Below are 7,005 nucleotides of genomic sequence, written 5' to 3'. Positions count from 1 at the left end.
TTACTTTATTCACTCTCGTATTCTTGAAGATATCCTCACAGTGTACCCAAAATGTGCCAGTGCCGGCTACTAAACATATAGCCCTGTATGACTAACCATCCTGCGAGATGGGGACTTTTATTACCACTGCTACCTTATTCAATCTTGTGTTGATGATATCCTCAAAATGCATCCGGAGTCTGCCAGTGCAGAATGCTTATCACATGCCTCTGTATGACTAACCATCCTGTGTGATGGGGATTTTTTAGCATCACCCAGTTAGCTCTTTTCTTTTGATACACTGTACTCCACTTCATATAGTCTAGGGTAGCTGCACTAATGCAGATGTACCTCATATTTTAATAAAAAAAAGTCAACAATCAGAACATTGAAACTTATCAAATACCTTGGAGTTGGTATCAACAGTGGCATTGTAAACGATCTACACCGTAGGTTAAAAGAAAGACTTAAACCACTGAAAACACTTACCGGTAAGAATATTGGTATCAATATTAAATATGCTAGATTATTTTATACGATGTTTGTTAGATCACTAGTTGATTATGCTTAGCACCTAATTAACTTCCCCGCCTCTGTGTTGGACAAACTTGAAGTAGTACAGAGTGAAGCCATGAGGATAATTCTTGGTGCCCCAAGATGCACAAGAATCATCAACATGAGGGAAGAACTGAAGTTTCCAACCATACTAGAGAGAATCATGCAAGTCAAAACGACCTTTTTTCTTAGAGTCATGAGAGACCCTACATCTCCTGCATTGCTCAGAGACAAATTATTTAGTGCTGTTAACACCCTATTGACTGGTGCCGACATACCAACTCACTCCTTTTATGATAAATGGCTGATCAAAAATGCCTACAAACTCATCAAACTCAACATTCCTTTTAAGTGCAATCTACCTGTCTCTGATATTCCTCTATATCTGTACCCCATCTTTCAAGTATCATACACACCTGTCACCAAGAAAGGTAATGAGAATCTTGCTCTTCTCAAAGCTGTCACACTTAAAACAATTGCCTACTCCATCGAAAATTTAAGATCTCACGAACACTGTATCTACACCGACGGCTCAATTCAATCTTCTACTGGACGGACTGCAGCAGCATGTTGGTTTTATAGAAATAATATTTGCACACAGACTCCCAGTGTCAGGTTAAACAACTGGCTGACCTCCACACAAGCAGAACTAGCGGCACTACAACTAGCTACCAGTACATTAAAATAATTGGAGGAGGAATAATATTTTGAGACTCAAACTCTGCTCTTCAAGCAATCGAAAACTTTTGGAAGATCGACAGCAAGAACCTCGTACTACCAATTATAAATGACCTAATCGCTGCACAGAGTAAAGGGTTTCGAATCTCGTTTGTATGGATACAATCACACAAAAATATAACCCATCATAATGAGACAGACATTGCAGCCAAATTAGCGTGTAACAAACATGAAGTTGAATTAAATCTAGGAATCACCCATCTCTGCTTTCAAAACAATATTGTTCCAAACACTCAGGTCTGATAGGAAAGAAATTACTGACTCCCAACGACCTGAAAGCACCAGTATAAAAACCTATGATTTGTTCAGATCTGAAACCTATGTTTATGGGCAGCACAAAACGTCCACTAGATTGTACGACACAGTGGTGGTCAGGATCAGGTTGGGTTACCGTTACCTGTGGCAGGTGGCTACCGTTACCTGTGGCAGGTGGCTACCGTTACCTGTGGCAGGTGGCTACAGGTGACGGATCTCCCAATCCTGAGCACTCCAAGTGCAAACTCTGTGAGCAGAAACTGGGGCATGATCTCCCACACTACATCACTGAATGCCCAGTTATCAGACCATTCAGACCCGTTGGCATGAGGTACCTGGATGATTGCAATTACTTCATTCACTCTCGTGTTCTTGAAGATATATTCGTAGTGCATCCAACATTTGCCAGTGCAAGCTACTGAACATATGGCCCTGCACGACTAACCATCCTGCGAGATGGGAAATTTTAGTATCACTGTTACTTTATTCACTCTTGTGTTCATGATGATATCCTCATAATGCACCCAGAGTCTGCCAGTGTAGGATACCGAGCATATGGCCGTGTATGACATTCTGCAAGATGGAGATTTTTAGTATCACATAGCTAGCACTTGACACACACAATGTGTGTGGGCCTGCGGGCCGCTCTAAGCAACAGCCTGTTGGACCAAGCTCTCACACGTCAAGCCTGGCCTCGGGCCGGGCTCGGGGAGTAGAACAACTCCCAGAACCCCATCATGGTATGAAGGAAGGTATGTAACTCATCATACAGCCCAAGGGGTAGCTGCATAAATATGCATATGGCTATGTAAAAATTAAGTGAGATATGTCCAGCCATCACTCAGGTTGAGTGCGTTGTCCAATTCCTCACACTGAGCTCTATCCTCTCACTCAACACCACCACCCGTCACGCCACCCCCCCCCCCCCCTTCCACCACACATCACTGGCGTCTCATTAGCTGGGTGCATCTGTCACCTCCCGCCAGATACACCTGTCAATACGAGAGCAACAGTATTGGTGTTGTTATTACAACCGACTGCTGGGTCAGGGGGGGGCTCCCTGCGTCACACACCACCACCTGCACCACACACCACCAACTGCACCACCTGCACCACACACCACCACCTGCACCACACACCACCAACTGCACCACCTGCACCACACACCACCACCTGCACCACCTGCACCACACACCACCACCTGCACCACCTGCACCACACACCACCACCTGCACCACACACCACCACCTGCACCACACACCACCACCTGCACCACCTGCACCACACATCACCACCTGCACCACCTGCACCACACACCACCACCTGCACCACCTGCACCACACACACCACCTGCACCACCTGCACCACACATCACCACCTGCACCACACACCACCACCTGCACCACCTGCACCACACACCACCACCTGCACCACACACCACCACCTGCACCACACACCACCACCTGCACAACACACACCACCACCTGCACCACCTGCACCGCACACCACCACCTGCACCACACACCACCACCTGCACCACACACCACCACCTGCACCACACACCACCACCTGCACCACACACCACCACCTGCACCACATACCACCACCTGCACCACACACCATCACCTGCACCACACACCACCACCTGCACCACACACCACCACCTGCACCACACACCACCACCTGCACCACCTGCACCACACACTACCTGCACCACACACCACCACCTGCACCACACACCAGCACCTGCACCACACACCACCACCTGCACCACACACCACCACCTGCACCACACACCAGCACCTGCACCACACACCACCACCTGCACCACACACCAGCACCTGCACCACACACCACCACCTGCACCACACAACACCACCTGCACCACACACCACCACCTGCACCACACACCAGCACCTGCACCACACACCACCACCTGCACCACACACCAGCACCTGCACCACACACCACCACCTGCACCACACACCACCACCTGCACCACACACCATCACCTGCACCACACACCACCACCTGCACCACACACCACCACCTGCACCACACACCACCACCTGCACCACCTGCACCACACACCACCACCTGCACCACACACCACCACCTGCACCACACACCACCACCTGCACCACCTGCACCACACACCACCACCTGCACCACCTGCACCACACACCACCACCTGCACCACACACCAGCACCTGCACCACACACCACCACCTGCACCACATACCACCACCTGCACCACACACCACCACCTGCACCACACACCACCACCTGCACCACCTGCACCACACACCACCACCTGCACCACACACCATCACCTGCACCACACACCACCACCTGCGCCACACACCACCACCTGCACCAACTGCACCACACACCACCACCTGCGCCACACACCACCACCTGCACCACACACCACCACCTGCGCCACACACCACCACCTGCACCACCTGCACCACACACCACCACCTGCACCACACACCATCACCTGCACCACACACCACCACCTGCGCCACACACCACCACCTGCGCCACACACCACCACCTGCACCAACTGCACCACACACCACCACCTGCGCCACACACCACCACCTGCACCACACACCACCACCTGCGCCACACACCACCACCTGCACCACACACCACCACCTGCACCACACACCACCACCTGCACCACACACCATCACCTGCACCACACACCACCACCTGCGCCACACACCACCACCTGCACCAACTGCACCACACACCACCACCTGCGCCACACACCACCACCTGCACCACACACCACCACCTGCACCACACACCACCACCTGCGCCACACACCACCACCTGCACCACACACCAGCACCTGCAAAACCTGCACCACCTGCACCACATACCACCACCTGCACCACACACCACCACCTGCACCACCTGCACCACACACCACCACCTGCACCACATACCACCACCTGCACCACATAGCACCACCTGCACCACACACCACCACCTGCACCACATACCACCACCTGCACCACACACCACCACCTGCACCACACACCACCACCTGCACCACACACCACCACCTGCACCACCTGCACCACACACCATCACCTGCACCACACACCACCACCTGCGCCACACACCACCACCTGCACCACCTGCACCACACACCACCACCTGCGCCACACACCACCACCTGCACCACCTGCACCACACACCACCACCTGCGCCACACACCACCACCTGCACCACACACCAGCAAAACCTGCACCACCTGCACCACCTGCACCACATACCACCACCTGCACCACACACCACCACCTGCACCACACACCACCACCTGCACCACATACCACCACCTGCACCACATAGCACCACCTGCACCACACACCACCACCTGCACCACATACCACCACCTGCACCACATACCACCACCTGCACCACACACCACCACCTGCACCACCTGCACCACCTGCACCACACACCACCACCTGCACCACACACCACCACCTGCACCACACACCACCACCTGCACCACACACCACCACCTGCACCACATACCACCACCTGCGCCACACACCACCACCTGCGCCACACACCACCACCTGCACCACATACCACCACCTGCACCACACACCACCACCTGCACCACACACCACCAGCGCCACACACCACCTGCACCACACACCACCACCTGCGCCACACACCACCACCTGCACCACACACCACTACCTGCACCACACACCACCACCTGCACCACACACCACCACCTGCGCCACACACCACCACCTGCACCACACACCACCACCTGCACCACACACCACCACCTGCACCACACACCACCACCTGCACCACACACCACCACCTGCACCACACACCACCACCTGCGCCACACACCACCACCTGCACCACATACCACCACCTGCACCACACACCACCACCTGCACCACACACCACCACCTGCGCCACACACCACCACCTGCACCACATACCACCACCTGCACCACATACCACCACCTGCGCCACATACCACCACCTGCACCACACACCACCACCTGCACCACACACCACCACCTGCACCACATACCACCACCTGCACCACACACCACCACCTGCACCACATACCACCACCTGCACCACACACCACCACCTGCACCACATACCACCACCTGCACCACATACCACCACCTGCACCACACACCACCACCTGCACCACACACCACCACCTGCGCCACACACCACACACCACCACCTGCGCCACACACCACACACCACCACCTGCGCCACACACCACCACCTGCACCACACACCACCACCTGCACCACATACCACCACCTGCACCACATACCACCACCTGCACCACACACCACCACCTGCGCCACACACCACCACCTGCACCACACACCACCACCTGCACCACATACCACCACCTGCGCCACATACCACCACCTGCGCCACATACCACCACCTGCGCCACATACCATGGTTGATGCACAAACAACACTTTTCCCCCATAAATACGATAAATTTGAAGTTAGATAAAGGGAGGTTAGGTCCAGGACGGTTGGGTTGATGTGTAGAAACAAAACACTTACCCAACAATATAGCTGCAATATTAAACATAAATCCAAGTTTAATAGGCGAGAGGTAGTTATTGTCATATTCAAAACATCACTTTTCTAGGAATATGGTTACAATGTTCAACAAAGATCCAAGCAGGTTAGGCACAGTGTGGTTAGGGTCATATCCAAAAACTTCACTTTTCCAAGAATATAGATACAATATTCAACAAAGTTCCAAGACCTCTGCAGGTTAGGCACGGGTCAGTTAGGTTCATATCCAAAATACATCACTTTTCTGAGTATATGTCGTATCAGAGGTTAGGTCCGAGGTGGTTGATTTGTACTAATTTTGAGGAAAAATACCTATTAATAACATACTTTGCACAATAATATATTAGCTGTAATCTAGGTTGGAATGGGAGTTGGGAATAATTAACAGCTCTTAACAGTCAACTCGTGCTCTGGATATAATGTGCATTGGTACATTTAGTAGAATTTGGGGTTTTAGTTTGATACAATTAGGAAAAATTTAGTGGAATTGACACAAATTGGGATAATTTGGATTAATTTACCTAATGCTGTGTTAGGATAGGTTAGGTTAGGTCTGGTTTGGTAGGTTTGTTGATGGTAAACTAATCTGGAAAATTGGAAATAGCTAGACGGACACAGCGCTAGCTCTATGAAAATGGTCTTGGGAATGGGGGATGTTGTGCCAAGACTGGATGTTGGATATTGGAAGTTTAGATGGAATAGGTAAAAAGGGAGTAAAAATGGGCTTTGGCTGTGCTATGATACAAAACATTTTGGGTATATTTGGTAGAAATTGTCGTAAATTAAGTTGAATTAAGGTGGGATAGCTTAAATTTCCCCAACTTCAATCAAATCTAGCTTTGGATATGTTAGGTCAGGTTACGTTAGG

Source organism: Procambarus clarkii, chromosome 34 (assembly GCF_040958095.1).
Source record: "Procambarus clarkii isolate CNS0578487 chromosome 34, FALCON_Pclarkii_2.0, whole genome shotgun sequence".
Lineage (NCBI taxonomy): Eukaryota > Metazoa > Arthropoda > Malacostraca > Decapoda > Cambaridae > Procambarus > Procambarus clarkii.
Note: the sequence above shows the minus strand (reverse complement) of the source record.